At 41.1% G+C, this 20633-nt stretch overlaps 1 protein-coding gene across 1 annotated transcript in view; it reads left to right on the top strand.

Moving 5' to 3' along the window:
- Positions 1 to 7892: 7892 nt before the first annotated feature.
- Positions 7893 to 20633, top strand: part of LOC146626871 (C-terminal-binding protein 2) — a 96640-nt gene continuing 83899 nt past the window's right edge. Inside the window, exon 1 of the mRNA XM_085361484.1 lies at positions 7893 to 8245. The gene's annotated coding sequence lies outside the window, so the exon portion shown is untranslated. The remainder of the gene's footprint in view (positions 8246 to 20633) is intronic.

Raw genomic sequence — 20633 nt, 5'->3', positions numbered from 1 at the left:
TGTTTGAGATCGAAACTAAGTAAGCTAACTGCTTGCTTAGTTTGCCTGAGCATTGGTCTTTTTTTATTCTGAGAAAGAGGTTTAGGAAGGTGAGCAGGCAGGTGAGGTGATCCGCTAAATTCTCCAGTGAAGGATTTCAAAGAGGGAGGACCAAGTTGATGAAGAAGCCACTCTTCCACCAAACAGGGAATGCTGGGAAACAGGGAAACGCAAAGAAAAACTAAAAGGCTTAGAAAATCACATGGAAGAGCCTGTTAAACACTCAAATGTAGCAAACAATCTGACAGAGAGTGGACACTGGAGATGGTCATTGACTTGTCAGAAGATGGATGGATGGATAGATGGATATCACTGACCTTTTGAACACGGCTTCTCTTTTGTCTGACCATGATATTTTTTGTTTTGAATATACCCTGATGTGTTACAAATATATCCTCTTCCCCTCACGTTCATTTATTTTTGAGTCAATTTCCTTCATACACTCCAATAAAATTTTAAACTACATTGCATCTGACAACGCTGACACTTCTATCACTCTCCCAGACAAGCATAATCAACAATCTTTGTCAATTTTGTTGGATTTAAACTCACAGATTTACCCAGTGGTTGTTACACAAGGGAGTCCGCAGCCCGTTATCCAGTACACCTTCCTCAAGGAGCAGCTGACATTTACTAGTGTAAATCTGTCATCTCAGGAGCTATCTGTATGCCACAGTGTTTTGTGGGGAGAACTTTGACTTTGAGCATGCATTCGTTAACAGTGTAACTCAATCTGAGAAGTGCTTCAGCCTAGCGATGAAATCTAGAAGATTGCAGCTGCGAAAACAAGCAGCTGATGAGTCCCTGAGGAGGTCAAATCCTTTTGCACAACTGAAAATAAGCTCTGATGCGTATGCAACCCTGCAACGGGCAAATCTAGATATAAACAAAGTCCTTAATTGAGATAAGTAGCTGCATTTACCTAATCTTGACTATTTTCGGTCTTGTCCTAGTAATTATAATATCACTCCACAATGTGCAGGTACACTTGAAGTAATTGCTGGGTGTGGGGTAAGCCTTGATGAAGTGGGATGCTGATAGCACCCGTGATTGGATAAAATATAAATCTTTTGATCTCATGTAAAGGTTAAGAATAGTGCATCAAATTTCTCTTTAATTCTTTTTTTCTTTTGTTTTTTCAAAGCAAAAACTCGTTTTTGGAGTTTCATCTGACTGAAATAGAAAATGAATATTTCTTTGATCTCTGAATGAGAAAAAAATGCCAAAAGCGATCACCAGCCAACAGGGAAAGTACAATAACCCAAGTCTAGTAAATGGTGTTCTAGCAGAAGGAGAAAGCAGAGCTACACAATACAGCTTTTGCGAACAAATGCAGAGGATTAAGTAAGTTTCCCTTTGAGAAATTAACTAGTACAAAAAGTGGAGATAAAAGAAGAGACATAATAACAAGGCCTATTCAGAGGTTTAGCCATGCATTAAAAATCATAGTGTTAAGCTTCCTGACAGATGCTAATGAAGTGATGTTTACATTTTTGATTCGCTGCCTAAACAAAGATAAGACATGCTCTCGGAAAACAGCAAACCCTGCAATCCAAACACATCCATTGAGTCTGTCACCAAAGACATGACAGCTTTCTTCCCTTTCTTTAACAACAATAAGCAGCTCATTTCCATATTAATGAGAAAAAAGAAAGGCAAGTGGATGAAGGGGGGGTGTCGAGCACGGAGGGGGCGATGTTGCTTCTTGTTGTCTTGGCACCTATTGACAAAGTCTTCAAATAGGTTGTTAATGACCAGCCTAAAACAAAGGGAGCAGCCTGTGGAGTAATCATATCAATATGTTGTGTATGTACATCGTGCTGAGTACTGTCGCCATATCTCCTGTGTGATTGCTCTGGCGTAAATGTTTTTTGCCACACATTTAGATATACGCACGTGTTCACGCAAGGACACGTGCGTGCACGTGTATTTGCCGATCTATAGACAGTGCGAAACATCTTTAAAAATCAGACATCCTCATCACACAGGAAGTAAGCTTCAGTACACCCAAAGGGTAAACACCAAATTAGCAGAATTAGAGTACACAAAGCCAAATTGAGAGGGGGGAGGGGTGTTACAAAAGATCTATTGGATCTCTTAGCACCGATGCCACAAAATGTAAACTGTTTATGAGAAAATGCTGTTGTCTTGACCTGCAAAGTAAAAACTGTACACTTCGGATTGGGCCATAAAATCCGACTTAAAGAAGGGGGCGGGGTACCGTTTTTACACTGGGTTCATTCAATATGTCACAGAGACTTCTAAGACTGTGATTTTTTTCTTTATTTGATGTGAACAAATAAGTTGGGTCAGACCACAAAGGTATTTTAACCACCTTGAAGAAAAGAAAATTTCAGCTTAATTTCATGATCCAGCATTTTTGGATCTTGCACCACTGAAAACTACATGTCTACGTATTTCAGTTTCAGTTTCAGTCTAAGCATAACAGTAGATTCTTTAAGGTATGCAAGAAGTTGTCATCAAACTATCAACATCACTCAACGTATGCAAGAAAATGTACAAATGCAAATATCTGCATATTTCAGTTTCTTATATGACTTAATCCTGGATTCCCCTCAAGGATATCAGACTCACACTTGAAAGAGATGAAAATTTAAAAAAAAAAAAAAGGTTTTATTCACAAATTACATCATAACTTATTATAAATAATTTTGTTGTAATCCATGTATCAAAGTCCCAAAATGTAAATTGTGGCATCTCTGTAATTTGTTCCCGTATTCTGTGTAATTTCTTAGGAGGCATTCGCCAAGGCAACACTTGACTCCGAGAGGCATCTCCTAAACACAATCTTCCAGTTCATAGTGCATGTCATTAGCCTCCTAAATTACAAACATCATTAGGGGAATTGAATCAGCTTAGCATCCTGGGGGGGCTCAGTCTGCTGTTCCTACATGGTGAGCTCATTCTGAGTGGTGTCAATCCTATTTCACAAGTTCAAGGAGACCCATTGGGGGTCTGAGCCGTTCACCCCCTCTTTATTCTTGCATGGTGAAGCCCTGTTTCCTTATTAGCAAAATAAAAAAAAGAGGTTGTAGGTGGGTGGGTGCGTGGTGCAGCCTTCATATATGTTGAGCATGTAGGAGCAATGATGCATACTGATCTTTGCAACTTAAACAAGTGCTGGGGCATGCTTTGGCAGCCGTGCATGTTATTATTGATTTGTTTTTATTCATTAGAGATAATAAATATATTTTACAACTCAACCAAAAAAAAGAACCAATACAAAAAAACAGAGAAATCAGACTGTAATAACTTACCAAGAAATGGAAAGTGTGGCGATGAGCAGGTGCATGAAAATTGCGATTGAGCTGAGTACGTGGGGAAAATCCTTTTGAAAAGAGTCTTCAAGGTGGAAGTAAAGTACCAAGGGAAAGCAACTGATTCATAGGAGGAGAACTGAAATATAGGAGGGGGGGGATGACTAGAAACACAACATGAGGAAAAAGAAATTTAAATAAATTCGCCCCTCGAACCTCCAGTGCAACATGGTCCTTGTACTCTGGAGCAACAACTAATTCCAACCGATGTAAAAAACATGGTGGGGGTGGTGTGCCTTCAATAATTCATCTGGAGATTGAAAGATGTGTGTCTCCAGAGACCGTAGTGTAGATAGCATGTTGCACAGCTCTCCAGGGGACTCGCCATGAACTCTGCATGTGAATTTGTGAGTATGGAGATTGAGTTCAGGGTTCAACATGAGAAGGTCTGATATGGCTCTACACTGAACCCTACCTCCTCTTCTTACAGCATAGAATAAATTCCTCCAGTACTCAAAACTCCCCACAGATCTCCACCAATCTTTTATGTTGATGCAGTGGTGGATTCGATGTGAAATGCAGATCACAGTTTTTTGCATGTTCAACAATAAAAAAAAAAGTAACATGGCACTTTCCTATTTGTTTACAATGTTGCTTTAAAGGGGATCTGATAGCGTGCATCCCTCCAGTGTTTTTTTGACTTGAGGCTGTCGATTCTTTTGTTAAAATGATAAAAGAGCACAATAAAATCTTATTGCTGGCTCTGATTTAACTTTAAGTTTGACAAAGGAAAACAGAGAGCATGCAGCATGAGCAGTGGGAATGGAAGATTTAAAGAGATTTCTGCTTCTATATACAGATTACATTAGCTGCTTGTGGTTATTGTATGCCGTTTTGCAGTGGGTTGTCATTTATTTGTAAATGTTTTTGCAGCCATGTAGTACAGTGCTTTGTAAATCCTTTTGAATTTTCTATGTTTCTGCATAAATATGGCTTAAGGCATCAGCATTTCTTATAAGTAAGTAAAGTACAAAGACAAATGAATTAAAGGTTTCCAGTACCGTCGATCAGGCTTGCATACTGGCTTGGAAGAATTTTAGCCCACTGGTGATGTGGCGGTGAGCTTCCTCACATAAACTGCTTGCTTCGGGGACTTCCTCAACATTTATTCTAAATTAAGAACAGGACTTTGACATCGCCGCTCCAAAACTTTTCAGGATCAACATTTGTGCTAATGGTTGCTGCATGACTCACCTTCTTTTGACATTCAGTTCGAGAGCAGTTTTCCTTTAGAATTATATATAATTCACAATTCATTTGTCCATCTATGATAACAACCTGTAATGGCTCAGATGCAGCATATCAGAGGCTGTTCTAGATCTTGCTATTGGGGAGTAACAATGGTCTCACATTTCCTTCGTTTGTACACAATCTGTCTGATTGTGATACATAACAGGCAAAGTCCAAAGATGGTTACAGATGGTTTTGTGACCTTTTCCAGCTCAATGAGCATCAATTCCTTTTCTTAGGTTCTCTGAAATCTCTTTTGTTTGGGCCATGATACATTTCCACAGACATGTGTTGTGAAGGACAGACTTTAGGGATTCTTTAGAGGCCTCATATTTATACTTGAACCTCATATTAAGATAATTTTCAACTGCGATCTACAGGCATGCTGCTGCAGGAAACAAGGTGGGTTAGAAAGATAAATAACACTCAATGGTTTTTCTGTAAAAACACCACTACTTTGTCATTTTTAATTAACTGGGTTCTGTTTTGCAACTTGTGCGAAACGTTTTCAGGTCAGCTTTGTAAGGAAAAATAGAAAATTATTAAGGATTTCCAAAGTGGCACTACTGTAGATGTGTTTCTTCCTTTAGTGTGAAAATGGAGTATCTGATATCATAAAATAGTCACAGTTTTCTGCCACCATTTTCCGTTTTTCCAATTATCTCACCGAGTTCGGTTCAATTCTTGTCTTCTTGTGCTATAAGCTGCCCAGCCCCCACATATAGCCAGTGTTCTGACAAAAGGTGGGCAATCACTGATGGAGAGACCAATAGAGAAGGGAGGTCAGGCAGAATAGAGCAATAGGAAAGTTAAAAAAAAATGGCTTGCTCTGTAATGTAATGAGATTGAGAATGAGATATAGAAATGCATTGTGGTTTCTTGAATCTGTAGCAGCGTTCAAAATGTTTATCAGAGGCAACCTCTTCATGGTTTAATCATATGAATCAATGTGTGTCGTTTGTGCAACAAGTTCCAAAAAAAAAAGATAGTAAAAATCAATCATGTGCTGTCCTCCATGCGCCCCACGCTTTCACAAAAAAACTGGGGACGTGCTCTTTGCTGTATATTCTTGTCAAATCAATTGAGCATGGGTGAGTCCAGTGTACAGCACAGTTAAACCATGTCTAGGACTAAATTAAATTCTCTGCCTTTACAAAAGCCACGGCACTACTTGCAGAATAATCACTTTAGAGAAAGCAAAGGAACTCCTAACATAATCAATATTGGGTTGTTGAGATTTGTACAACTCCTTTTCTGTAAAAACGCTCCCTCTACACAGAGCGAACATAAAAAAATCTAAGTGTGTCTCTCCTTAGATCTACAAGGTTTACCCTTCCTTCACCTTTTACTCACTTGGCTGTGCTGTTTTATGAGCTTTCAGTCAGCAGCATCCCACAGTGATCCATACTAAAAAGCACCATTAATCATCGGTACAATGTAATGGGGTGAAACACAAATATCACAGCCTTGTACAGTCTCCTATAACATCTTAGTAGTATGTTAAAGCAATTCCATAAATTATACATTGACTGCAGACTAAAGCACTGCTGGTACATTCATAATTCTGTGTGGTAGCATTGTATGGAGAGAAAGAAAGAATAATTTTGACATATTTGCTTGTAAAATTTTTATCACCCTATGAAGTTGGGTAGAATTTATGTGACAGGCATGCAACATTTTGTCATCCATGTTAGTGGAAGTCGGGGTCGGTGCACTCAGACATCGCATCTAGTTGAAATTTGGACCACACACAGATAATCTGGCTCTCAGGCAACACTGGCAGACCAACAGCCAGAACTGACTGCTATGGCATATTTTACAGTTAACGCCAAGTATTTGAGATTTGACGTGCCAGCGATTTAAAATGAAGATAAAAGGCAAAGAACTTCCTAAACTATTCATGATTGGCTAGATGCTGGTTTTCTCTGCCATTTGGCGAAAGACAGGAATTTTACAGGGATTTTATTGTAACTTTTCAATGAAAAAGGCTGAGTGGTGCACCAAACAACGCTGATCAGAGCAGTGAGATGAAAGTGTTGTGGTGGTGCTGTTAAGTGATTAAGATTATGATTCCAATATGTTTGATTTGATCCCATTGGTCAATGCCCTATTCCTATTGCTTAATTTTAGCTACTGCAACTATACTTAAAGCCGGATCAGGTGACCCTGAACCCTGAACCACCCCTTTCTTATTCTACTATTGGTTCAGACTTTTGCAGGACAGAGGTTTGTTCCTGTTAAAAGAGAGTTTTTTTCCTTACCACTGTCGCAAAGTGCTTGCTTCTAAGGAATCATCTTAGAAAATGCAGGGTAGAGCAATTTAATTCAGTCTTATTCATATAACGCCAAATCAAAACAACAGTCACCTCAAGGTGTTTTATATTGTAATTTCTCAATAATAAAGAGAAAACTCCAAAAAACAACCTTTTGGGTAAGCACTTGGTGACAGTGGGAAGAAAAATCTCCCTTTCAACAAGAAGAAATCCCTTGCAGAACCAGGCTCATAAAGACAGGATAAAAGACAAGGTGCAGAACAGAGTCAGATTTTAGTTTTGAGCCGAATCTTGAAAGATTGCATTATATTATTGATCATATGATTTGGTACTATAAAACTAAACATGCATTGAATTGACTAGCACTCTACTGTGATTTATATAAAAGGTGAAATCATCTTTTTTAAAAAAAAAGAAAAATAATAACAGCAGGCCACGGAACCAAAACAATGAGCTCAGAGAAACTGAACTATACTTAAAAACAATATAGCCTCAACACAGTGATAAAAAAAATAAAAAATAATAATAGTTGGTACAGTTTTTAAGAACTGAGAAGCAGAAGTTTGACAAAAAAGCCACATATAGCAATACATCAGATAGTTAACTTTTAAGAGTTCTTGAACTTATCTTCAATGCTCTGAGCATCACAATTTAAAAAAAAAAGGCATTCCCCAAGAAAAGCACTCCTCACCTGAAACTAAAACTATCTCAGTTTTAAAAACTCTTTTAAAAAGAGAGAGAGAGATGCGGTCATTCCAGAGGAAGAAACCAAAAATGACCGCATCATTTATGCTCACCGCGGTAGAGGAAGGTGTGTGTGTAACAGAGAGAGAGGGGGGGGGAGAGACGGTGGCGGTGGTGGTGGTGGGGGGGGTGTTCTTCTTCTTCTTCTTCTTGGTTTATGTCATTGGTTTAAACGACCCAAGACCCCGCCTTTATAAAAAAGAGAGTTAGACATAGTGTGACTACAGCCAAAGAGAGAGAGAAAGAGAGAGAGAGGTAAAATAAAGCAGAGAAGCAGTTAGACACCTACTCGGCGTTTATGCTCCGTCGTATTTGAATAAACAAGGACTCGCTTCAACACATTGTAGCTCGTTCCCTGCTCGGCTATCACTCCTCTCTATCCGGTTGTTTCTTCTCGCCTGCCCCTAAAAGAGAAAAAGAGAGGGGGGGAGAGAGAGAGCCCGCGAGAGAAGCCGCTCGTGCAGCGCGCGGAGGATTAATAATAAGGTGGAATCAGAATTACTCCAAATCTTATTTCGTATCCCCGAAGCGGATGATGCTGCCGCCGACGTGTGCCTAAAAAAAAAAAAAAAAAAAAAAAAAGTCGGCTTCTCAACTTGCTATCTGATACCATTCATCCAGGTAAGACTGCATTTACAGAAGCAACACCAGCCGTGCAGATTTAACTCGTGTAATTCAGTTTTGGAGGAGGGATGGTGGTGTTGGTGGTGTTGGTGGTGAGGAGGGGGGTTCAAAAGAGAGTTGGCCGCCGTTGGGTTTCGGGTCCGCATACGGCTCTGACCATGTGTGTCCACCTTACTGCGCCATGAAGATGGGGGAATGGTCGGTCGGGGTGGGTTGTACACACGGGAGGGAAATTATTTCTGACCACGTATATAGCACGCTGTGTCAAATGTGGACACGACCGGACCGCGTTTCCCTCCTTACAGTGTTGACATTTACGTTCCTCACCTTTACATGGCGAAAGGTAGCTGTTCGGCAAAGGCATGCGGAGTGTATTGTTTTTGCACACAGCCAGACCCCTCACGGAGTGCGTGTCGGTTAAAAGAAAATAGGAAGTGCATTAGTAGAGTGTCTGTTGAATGGCTGTGGAGTTGTACAGGCTGTGTTGTGCTTTCCAGCGAGACTATTTGCTCATAAATCCTCTAATACCCCATGCTTGATCCGAATGACTGAGTTTTTGTAGGCATAATAGTGTTGTAGAAGACGTCATCCTGTGTAATCTTCAGCGCTCCTCGCTGCTCAGCCTGTGTCTCTTAAAAAGAAAGAAGAAAAAGGAAAGAAAGAGAAACGCACGCGCAAAACGCACGCACACAAGTCATCCCAACAGGAGCACATTTGCTGCATCACAATGTCACTGACCATTCACGTGTTTGTGTCCTTGCACACATTTTAAGACCTCTTTTGGAGACGCTTTGCAATAAGCTGTTACGCATGGTTACGGAGGATCAGAGGGCCCCTTAAACTTTTTTTTTGAATTGCAGGGCCCCGCAAATAGATAGAAGATCAAACACCTGCATCTGATGACATTTTGCCCCGAGGAAACTCACCTGAAAGGATTTGGTGGTTTAGTGTGGAGCTGCAGAGGTGCAGTTTGCCAAATAAAAGTAAGATTTTAGAAACTGATTAACTTAACAGTTGTTAAGTGGATGGCGTTCTCTTGATCCCATAGACGATGTGACTTGAAAACCGCTAGAGGAGAATAATGAGCTGTTTTCTGTAGTCCCTGCTCTTAATCAGTTAGCTGTATTTTACATAGAGGTGAGTGTATATTATTTTAATTGCTGAGCTGTTATTTGCAGCTGGAATAAAGTATCACTTCTGGTTGGGTAAACTTTAAAAAAAGTAGTAAAGAAAGTGCTTCCTCTGTTTACAGCCACCTTTAGGTGCAGGCAGCGTATAAATGAGCTGCTAATTGCCTTGTGTTAACTTGTTAATTACACCCACTAAAGTATTCTTACATATTATTGGACTAATTAATTCACTGATTACTCTGAAAATATGACAACAGGACACGTGTTGGATTAATGAAGAACCGGGGTTATCCCAATTCCTTATCGCTCATCATTAAAAACATCATCGTCAGTAATTAATTCTTGTCAACTAAGATAATTTCCATCCAGCACCCACACCAAAAGAAAAAGTATAATCTTGATATAATCAAAGTAAATAATTGGATCACTGCAAGCTAAATAAGAGGTGACCTCTTTGTCTGTGCATGTATTGACTGAGAAGGGAGGGGGGCGTGTGCGCCTTAAGGAATATCAGACTGTTACAGATGTGTGCAGCTTGGACATCTGCTCCGTTGTCAGCCATTGTCAAGGAAGCAGTTAAGATGGTGGGCAGATCAGCTCAACAGAGCTCCCTTGTCAGGAAAAAAACGATAAACTGCAAAAGTGCAGCAGGAAAGAGCTCCTAACACAGAGCGGTATTCTACATTCACAATTACTCCTGGTCCACAGTGGATCAATTCCTCATTCATAACCAATAAAATCGCTACACATACGTTAAGATACATATTTTTTTGCAGAAGGCACCCTTTGTTAGGCTCACCTTCCCACACTGTGAGTCAGTGTTATCATTTAGAATGGGACCTGTCATGTTTCCACAGAGGAAATTGAACAGACTCAGTTAGCCGACCCCGTGAAGAGCCTGCCCTCTGCCATCCTCTCCTGTGTTGCCGAGCAGCACCCTATCACTCAAGGCAATTGAACGTCTCTGAGGGGACCTCTGTTAGCCCCGTGCAATATTTATTACCATCCATCATCCCAAGACTCTCGCTATATGGGTGAATAACAGTGGCTGCTAAGTTCTGTGTTAAAAAGTTCCCTCGCCAGCAACCATTAGAAGGGATTTATGAGAGCGGCTTCCCAAGAAGTGCTGTGGAAGGGAGAGGGAGCATGTTTTAGAGTTGCTGCGTAGCCTGCCCGCTGGGCTGTGCTGCCAAATATGTCATGGTTAAAATTCTGACTGGCTGAAGAGCTGCCTGAATGTCTCATTTCCATTTCAAGTTTGTTTTCTTAATAGGTTCTATTGCTTTAATTAATTAGTAGACTGGAAGAAAATTTCCCTGAAAATGTCACTCTTTCACTGTTTTAAACCTTCTTTGAATGGAATGTGTTTGGTTTTGGGTGGAGGGAAACATTTTGAAGTGCTGGAAAGTTGCATTTGGCATTTTTCTTTATTTTGACCTTTAGTAGATAAAACAACTGATTATTTGCAGCTGCCTTGCTCAGTGCTATAGTGACACGTGTAGCATTTAATACACCATGCTGTGTAATTCCCATATTTGCTGAATTGTGAAGCTAACAAGATGTCTATTTTCAGTGTATTTTCTTTGTAGATAGTAATGATGCTGATCTAATGTTCACTGTGGGCTTTAATAAGAATCAACTAATGTATGCATGCTGTGCATACAGAGCTGGTAAATTCTGCCTTCATGTCCTTTGAATGAGCCTGTGTGCATGTTGTGTGAAAATTACGTGCTCGCTACATCGCGATGTAGTCTTTGATCCTGCAGAGATGAGATGGGAGAGGGTTTTTTTTCAGTTTTCCACTCTGGTGAGATTATTTGTTTGTCAGGGTTGAAAACAATTGCAGTGTATCTAAAAACAGGTGAAACCATGAGTATGGGACAGCACCATAAACGAATGCCTTATTACGCTTCTTTTAGGTCAATTTGAATATGTGTTTTAATTGGTCTCTGAAGGCTAAGACTAGTCGTCTTTTTTTTCCTGCGTTCCTCAAAAGTGCCTGTGTGATGTGACTGCGTAGAGCTGACGAGCCCGGGGGCAACGGTGTTCATTTGAAGCTCGCTCAACGTGCTCATTATTTCCAAGCAAAGTGAAGATTGATTTAGCTGAAAGCTGGGATAGTGTTTTTAATGTTTACTTTTTCTGCTGTGAAAAACGTGGCCGTAGAAACTGATCGAGACGGTAAATCCGGCCCCAGATTGCTCTTGGTCAAAGCAGAGAACTTGGAAACAAGGTCTTTGCTACTCACGGCAACAAGAGATGTCATTACTCAGCAAGAGGTACTATCTCATGCTTTGAAAACTCCTCTCACCTTTAGAAATGCTGTATTGAAAAGATATCTCAAAGAAATAGTTTACTTGTCATTCCCATTTCTTTGCTTTTTCTCTTAAGGCATTGTGAGTCTTCACTTTTACGCACATTGAAGAGCGCGTGTGTTCAGTGTGGGTGTGGTTAGAGGGGGACTATCATCGCTAACCAACCCCCACCCCCACCCTTTCCTATAATTTCATTGACAGTAGCAGCAGTTGTGTTCTCCAGAGCTACACAGGGGTAAAGGATAATTGGAGCTGTGGATGTCTTTTTCGTGGTAACGGGGAAAGTGGAACCCTGTGCCAGCACTATTCTCTGTACTATACAAAGGGACAAGATCCAGCGATAGGGTGTGCATAAGAGATCTACAGTATTCGCTAACACAAACAGATGTATTTTATTCTGACTGAAACTAGTAAGGCTGAACCTCATGTGGCTTCTGAGTTGGCTGGCAGTTTTTTTTTCCCTGCTGTTATTGGAGTGGATGCACTGCAACAGCCACTCTGTGCTTTTACCTTGCACCACTCTACATTAGTATCAGGGGAGAGCGATGTGCCCGTGTAATAAAGTGTAGGTGCATTGTCTTTCAGCAGTGCAAAAGGTCACGCAGCGCTTGTACTTTGGCCCCTGTTGGCCGTGTCAGAGACCATCTTGTTAGCATTAAGGTATGAGTCGTTTGGCAAAGCAGCACTACAGCAATTAGAGTTATTAATTATTTTTTTCATAACTTAATACACTTTCGTTTAATGCATATTAATTGATGTGCTCCCAAATCTGCACTCACATAATCCACCAAGGATTTCTCAAAGGCAAGCACAAAAGGCTTTTATTATCTTAGGAGGAAGTGGTCTTTTGGGACGTAAAGTGCCCCTACTCAATTGTGTATTACAATATGAAACAGACGTAAGTGAAATGAAATTACAACATATCATCAGCACGGTGAAGGATCCTATTGAATTATTACCTCGGCAGCGCCATTGTTGTAATGTCAGGCTTGCTCTCTTGGATGTGACAGAGGTTTTTTTTATAAAGTCTTCATGCAAGGAAGTAAAAAGCAGTTTCAAGGTTAAACTGTGTGAAGGCCAAATGTTTGGGGAGGCTGGATTAATTTCATGTCCCATAACACTGGAATTCCCAGCTTCTACCGTTCTACCTTTAAAAGCCGGAGAGCAGTCAAGTCAAGAAGGCTTCTACCTGAGACCCCCGCGGAGTCATCATTTTGCGTTTCTACCTTTAAAAGCCGGAGAGCAGTCAAATGCTGGAAGTGGAAGCTAAATTGGCTAGTCATTCATATGTATATTGGGTCGTTACCTAGGAATTCTGGAGGGAGGGGATTGGGGGAGAAATCAACACACATGAGTCTAGGTCCTTTGTTGCTGACATTTATTGATAAAAACAGTAGTTTCATTTCATGTTATTTCCTTTTTCATTTCAAGCAAGGAAGTGGATGTAGTTAGTAAGTAAGATATTTCAGACATTATTCTGACACAGAGGAGGAGATACTGGAATTATAATTAGTATCTATGCATGCATTTGTGATTTTGTTTGACCTTCCCATTGCTCACAATTTGAATTTGTTCACACTGCAGATGAGTGTCTCAGTCCCCAAACAAGCTCTCTTTTTCGGTGGAGAAGCAGTCTCCTCATCCGCAGTGAGTGTGGAGAAATCAACACACATGAGTCTAGGTCCTTTGTTGCTGACATTTATTGATAAAAACAGTAGTTTCATTTCATGTTATTTCCTTTTTCATTTCAAGCAAGGAAGTGGATGTAGTTAGTAAGTAAGATATTTCAGACATTATTCTGACACAGAGGAGGAGATACTGGAATTATAATTAGTATCTATGCATGCATTTGTGATTTTGTTTGACCTTCCCATTGCTTACAGTACAAAAAACCAACCATTTGTACACATATGTACTAATAATAATAAAAAGTGAGTGCAACACTGCAACCCATCACCCCGTCGTTCAGTGGTCGTTGATCAGTGGTCCATTGTGGCACCATTCAGAGCACTGGTACAATAGTACCAGCAAGATATGGGAAGACATTGCAAATGTACTTGGATTTTAGGTTGCAAGCCACCCAAAACTTGATCCCAAACTTGTCAGGTTTACTTGCAATATACTGCAGGAAACCCGTCACCCCGTCGTTCTGTGGTCCATTGTGGCACCACTGATCAACGACCACTGAACGACGGGGTGACGGGTTGCATTGTTATGTGGTCACACCCCCGTCGTTGATCAGTGGTCCATTGTGGCACCATTCAGAGCACTGGTACAATAGTACCAGCAAGATATGGGAAGACATTGCAAATGTACTTGGATTTTAGGTTGCAAGCCACCCAAAACTTGATCCCAAACTTGTCAGGTTTACTTGCAATATACTGCAGGAAACCCGTCACCCCGTCGTTCTGTGGTCCATTGTGGCACTACTGATCAACGACCACTGAACGACGGGGTGACGGGTTGCAGTGTTGCACTCACTTTTTATTATTATTAGTACATATGTGTACAAATGGTTGGTTTTTTGTACTGTAAGCAATGGGAAGGTCAAACAAAATCACAAATGCATGCATAGATACTAATTATAATTCCAGTATCTCCTCCTCTGTGTCAGAATAATGTCTGAAATATCTTACTTACTAACTACATCCACTTCCTTGCTTGAAATGAAAAAGGAAATAACATGAAATGAAACTACTGTTTTTATCAATAAATGTCAGCAACAAAGGACCTAGACTCATGTGTGTTGATTTCTCCACACTCACTGCGGATGAGGAGACTGCTTCTCCACCGAAAAAGAGAGCTTGTTTGGGGACTGAGACACTCATCTGCAGTGTGAACAAATTCAAATTGTGAGCAATGGGAAGGTCAAACAAAATCACAAATGCATGCATAGATACTAATTATAATTCCAGTATCTCCTCCTCTGTGTCAGAATAATGTCTGAAATATCTTACTTACTAACTACATCCACTTCCTTGCTTGAAATGAAAAAGGAAATAACATGAAATGAAACTACTGTTTTTATCAATAAATGTCAGCAACAAAGGACCTAGACTCATGTGTGTTGATTTCTCCCCCAATCCCCTCCCTCCAGAATTCCTAGGTAACGACCCAATATACATATGAATGACTAGCCAATTTAGCTTCCACTTCCAGCATTTGACTGCTCTCCGGCTTTTAAAGGTAGAAACGCAAAATGATGACTCCGCGGGGGTCTAAGGTACTACCCCGAAATGACTGCTCTCCGGGGGTGTAAGTGCTAATGTGATTTGCAGTATCTCCTCCTCTCCTGCCCTTGGTTTCTTTGGAGATGTGCGAGCCTGATGAGAGCTGAAAGCAGGAGGGGAGGACAGGGGGGGTGCTGCTGTAACTATCTGCTGCATTTATAAGTGTTTACAGGACTCCTAAATGGAATTAGGGAAGATGGTGCGTGCTTACAAATTCACCATCATTCCCACACCCTGTCTCATTACTGAATACTAATTCAGAGGTTATTCCTTTGGTGCGCGGCAGAGAAAATGAGCTTTCTCTCACACATGCTAGCACGCACAACCACAGACAGACATATGCTTAAATATAAAATAACAGAACACACACCCAAAAAAGCGCAATCACACGATGGGCGCTGGTTCCCGAAAAACAAAAATTAGTGGACGTTATCAATTGCAGGGCAGGCTACGAAGGAAGGGGGACCACCATGAGAACAGCAGCGTTTGCAATACAAGGAAGTGATAAAATCAGCAACTGAGGTCACTGCAGGGAGTGTTTGAGGTGTAATACTGGTGGGTGAGTGGGTGGGTGAGGGTAAGTAGCACCATCTCATTACTGCCATGCTGCAACATCAGTGATTGAAGTACATCAACACTGGGGCTGCTCAGTTTTGGTACTTAGATTAAGATTTCTGTCCAAATGGAATCAGCAGCATGTGGGTCATTCTCTAAATTGGGATGTAAATGTGATACACTGTGCGGACAAAAGATGCTCGAGGTGAAAGACACAGCTCAGTACACCTGTGTGGACTGTGTATAGTTCGGATGTGGGTTGAGTAAATTTAACGTGTGGATAGCTGGGCATTTCTTTCCCAGTCTCTCCTTAGGTAGCTTTCAGTGAGGGCAGTGAGTATAATGAGCTGTAAAATGAGTAGGGAACAGCGAGTTTAGGCTGTCTGTTGCAACATGTTGTAGTATTTTAAACCTCTCCTTGGCAGGGGTGCGCTCAGTGGTCTGTGCATCAAGTTGCTGTTCCTCTCCTTCTCAATTTCCTGCAAAATATAAATGTAAGTGGCGTCAGTATCACCAGTGAATTTTGTTTTTTGTTGTTTGTGTGAGTTTTTTTTTTTACCTCTCCAAGTTCAGCTACAGTCAGATAAAGAATTAGATCTGATCTTTTGATCTATCCTTAAGCATTCACCCCCCTAATTTTAGGGAATTGTTGCTGATGCTATTATAGGGCGCTGGCTGATGCATTTAACATATTAGGGAAATTAAGAAGCTTTTGTTTGTAGGATCTCTGAAACAAACTGTTTTTGCCCCCGCTTTTGAGACAGTGCATTTCAACATCTTGCAACACACTGCTTTTATCAAACACAGTAGAACACGTCACTTACCAGATACTTTGTGGTATAAAGTATTGCAGCTGTGCTTTGATGGTATGAAAAACACCCCATGTGAGGTATTGGCATTTCAAATGCCTTCAAACTGCACTTATTCATATTTACCCTTCACATACACCCTATAGCAACGCCAATGTAGCCCTGTAGCGCTATTATATGTCTGAAAGTGCAGTTGGTAAGAAGAATGAAAAGACCAGGGCTGCTGTCTCACACTTTCTTATCTTGTTTCCTCTTTGGCTTTTTTCTTGTCCTCTAATGCACATATCCATCTCCACACCCCCACCCCTCCCCCATGCTAGTGGAGGTCTCATTGCTTATGTAATGTCTCTAAACATTTGTGCAGCATTAGGGGAAGTCAGCCATGCCAAAACTGTGCAAAACGTCCCTCTGTGCACCCCATAGAGGTGGGACAGATGGCAACCCTCGTTCCCAGTCTTGTAAACTGCCTGTGACAGGCGAGATGGCATATACACAGCTGAAGTAGGGCAACACTAACTAAAGCTTTACAGACAGTGGTGGACACAATTGCATGCACCCTCATCAGTGAGGTGCTTACTATGAAAGCCTCGTTTTATTGCATTTAGCTGTTAATTACAGCACAGTGTTTACCGCTCGCAGATTCGTGGAAAAGTTGATCCGCACTGTAAACGCACCGTCGCTTTGCCCCGCCTGTGATCCAGATTCTGGCACACCTATAACAATTGCTATCAAATTCTCGCAAGAGATCATCCATCACAATGTTAAAGAAGGTGACCCGGAGTTGTTTTCTAATTCAGTCGTTAATCACCGCCACAGCAGAGTGTCGGGCACTTTCACTTTGTTCCCCTTAACAACTCTCTGGGCAGAGTCCATTACTGAGTAAACAGACAGTGAAACACAGAAGAAATGAATGAAGCTGCCCAGCACAGAATCCCCAGAGGTGAGATCAAATGGCAGGCCCGGTGATGATGAGGGATGTTTATGGCTGGCACTCTATTAAGAGGAGGCTCTTTCCTGCTGGCTCATAATGAACATCTACCTTGTGAAATGGTTACTTGGAAGCTTTTTTCTTTACACTGAATTACTGGTCATTTTCATCAAATTTTGCCCTAATTGCTCTCAGCAGTGAGTCAGGGGAAGGGGCACTGATAAAAAGAATGAGTTTTAGGGTAAGTTGGCAAGGTGACTGGCTTATGGCAACATTAGCCATTTTGATTTGAATAAATCTCCACCACCGTTTCTCCCCCCTTTGTATGTTAATGAAAGCCAGCTCCGTCCTTGTAGGATGATATTTCAGGCCTGAACTCTTCTTCTTTTCTCTGTTTACTCGGCAACGCCTCCTCCAGATGTCCCCCACTGCGGGAGGCTTTGAGGCAAATGTGAGAGGCTTCCCACTAAACCATACACTCTCACACACACAGACATGCACACACAAACATGCACTCTCACATCACCTCTGGGGGTAGCCACTTTAGCTGACCTGTTACGAAATATGACTTCATGGGCTTCAGACAAAAAGTGTGTTGTTTCTATCAAGAAGAGACTTAAATATTGCTGACAAAAGGTGCAGCGGATGTGTTGGGGAGAAAGGAAAAACATCTCTGAAAGGAGAATGTTTTCGTAAATCACAGACAATGTACCATCTGCACCCGGCGGGGTGTATGAGCGACACTGGACTACTGCTGTGAGGAACTATTGCATTGTTATTAAATGGCTGTTGCCTCACTGGCAACCATATTAAAGCCTCAGATCCTGTGCCTGATGCAAGGCAACGAAGAGGAAAAATTTAGGAGTGGGGTGGGTGGCAGAAAAAAAAATCCCAAACCAGCCTGGCCTTCTGGACATGTTGACACAATGTGCAACTGCAATTGCATAGATTAGAAGATGGCAGTAAAACGTCTTGACAGTGAAAAGAAAGATTTTTTTCCCCTCTCGTCTTTGCCTGCTCTAACCTCTCTTAAGTCCTTGTTGCTGTCCATCACCACTACTTGCTCAGCATCTTGCACATGCTGCTGTGAAAGGGGAGCTTTTTTCATAGGTAGGATCTATGTCTTAAGAAAGGCAGATGTTACAGTTCGGGCTATACCAGAAACTCATGCTGGGAGGGTAATTTTCTTTTCCTTTCTAGATTTTCTTTTTTTTTTTTACTATGACCATATTCAAAGAAGCTACTTTTTATCCCTTAAGCAGTTCATCTTCAAAATTCATTTACCATTTTTTTTTACTATAGGATGTTCCTCCCATCTCATGGCGAAGGAGCCTGGATCTACTCGTGCTATATCAGCGTGCTCACTTATTGATGACGGGGTTCATTTTGTGCACGTTGAACTACTAGCAGAGAGTTCGTGAAATGCCACTGAAGAGCGAGAGCTGATTAGCTCGTCTTGCTCTCCCCTCATTTCATTCTCGCACATTCGCACGCTCTGATAACAGTTTCTTGTTAACTTTCTTTGTGTCAGAGGTTATTAAAATGATGCAGTTTGAATATATAGTTGCTGAATTGACGCTGACCTGTGCCAAGCTTTCTGTGCAATGTCTGTCTGTTATTGAAGGAAGTATTTTTTGTTACTTTTTTCTTGTATTTCCTCCAAATGTTTTGACCCTGAACAAACTGCAGGCTTTATGAAGATTGTCCAACCTCCCCATTTTGTTTAGTTTTGGTCAGTTGCTGAAAAGAAGCTTCAGCGATGTGTAATTACATGGTTATTATTATTTTTATTATGGGATTTGGGGAATTGTTTCTAAATATTTTCTTTTTTCTACTTTTCCTAAATGGCATGCAGTGCACATGTGCTTTTATACACATGTAAGACTTAGTCTCTGAGGGTAATCACATATTTTTCTGGGCTTCTAGCGTAGCCACTGGAGACTGGAGTCAAAACTGCCTTTTTGCCCCCCTATCATTGTTTCCAAAAAATTCGAATGAATTTTTAAAAAGTTAATAAAAAATAATAATACGATTCCGAGCCTTTAAAGGGCAAAGGTACCAAAATTCCAGATATTAAAAAGCCTTCCCTGGTGAGAAATTAGAAGTGGTTGACAAAGAGGACAAAAGACTCAGCTATTTTAATAATCTCTGCAAAAGACAGACCTCGGATCATTTTGTCTTATCATGTAGAAAAGTTACAAAAAAGAGAAATGCATATATTTCTATCACATAACACAGATTCATTGCAGGGCAAATACCACGTATAGTCACCCACCAAGGGCACATTGTGAGCCAGGAAAAACCCCGCTGGCCTGAGAAAAAAATAAATAAAATCCTAGTATTTTCTCAACTGTGACACAGAACGAGCACAAAACCCGAGCAATACTTGTAAAATGTGGAGTCAAGTGACTGTCAGATCAGTAGCTCTGTCCCATCCCTGCTCTGGTAACTCTGCGAGGAGTGAATTTGTGAATGCCCATAAATATGCATACGTACTTGAACTCTGCTGCTTCTTTTTTCTGTTGTTTTTTTTCTTTTTTTCTTGACAAAAGTTTCCGCGGGTCTGATTCTTGAAGGCCGTCATGGAGCTTGACGAAAACCTGACATTTGGAAAGGTCTGCGAGAGGGATTTGTTTGTGACAGCTTCAAATTACAGTGGCACGGAGGGAGCAGGAGAAAGGGGAGGGATGCAGAGATTGATGAAGAAAATGGCTCCTGCTTATTTAAATTTCAGTTCAGCAAGGTGAATGCCTAAGCTTCTTTTTTCCCCCGCAAGCATTACATGTGTATTCCTCACAATGGAAAAACATTTCTTGCCATCTTTTATTCTGTGTGTGTTTCTCACCGTCTTTCTGTTTGGCTCAGGCGGTGTTATTGGCAGGAGGCTTTATGCCTTGTGAAGCTTTGCCAGCATCTTGACAGTAACCACAAACCATTTAGTTGTTTGTTTTGTGTAGGTAGTGACTGAAGGACCAGTCACTCAGGTCCTATTTAGACTGGAGGTTTATTCTGGACCATATATGCAGCAGTATAAAATACATATTAATTTTCCGACTCTTGCGCTCTCTCTGCAAGTGCAGAAACAAAGCAAAAGTAAGAAAGACATCACTGCGAGTACAATCTGGGGGAAGAAAGCACACAAGGAAAATAACTGATAAGTATGCTGCAGTTTCTGTATATCCAGAGTGATTTCTGTTATGTAACAGCAGTTTTCCCCCCCCCAACAAAGGCTGTTACTTCTTGTCAGCCCTCAGCGCACTTACGAGTGCACAGGGAGCTCTGCCTGTCACTGACCTTTTTAATAAGGATGAGATGACCGAAATACACCAAGTGTCCCTCGGTGATGATAGCCAAATGTCACTCAAACTAAAGGACTGTAGCCAGACTTTCACATTGAGATTCCAACAATAGTACAGAG

The sequence above is a fragment of the Diplotaxodon limnothrissa genome, linkage group LG8 (genome assembly GCF_057381915.1).
Source record: "Diplotaxodon limnothrissa isolate DT_005_m linkage group LG8, D_limnothrissa_male_GT1.1, whole genome shotgun sequence".
Lineage (NCBI taxonomy): Eukaryota > Metazoa > Chordata > Actinopteri > Cichliformes > Cichlidae > Diplotaxodon > Diplotaxodon limnothrissa.
The sequence above is the reverse complement of the archived record's forward strand: the minus strand, read 5'-3'. Positions and strand labels throughout refer to the sequence as shown.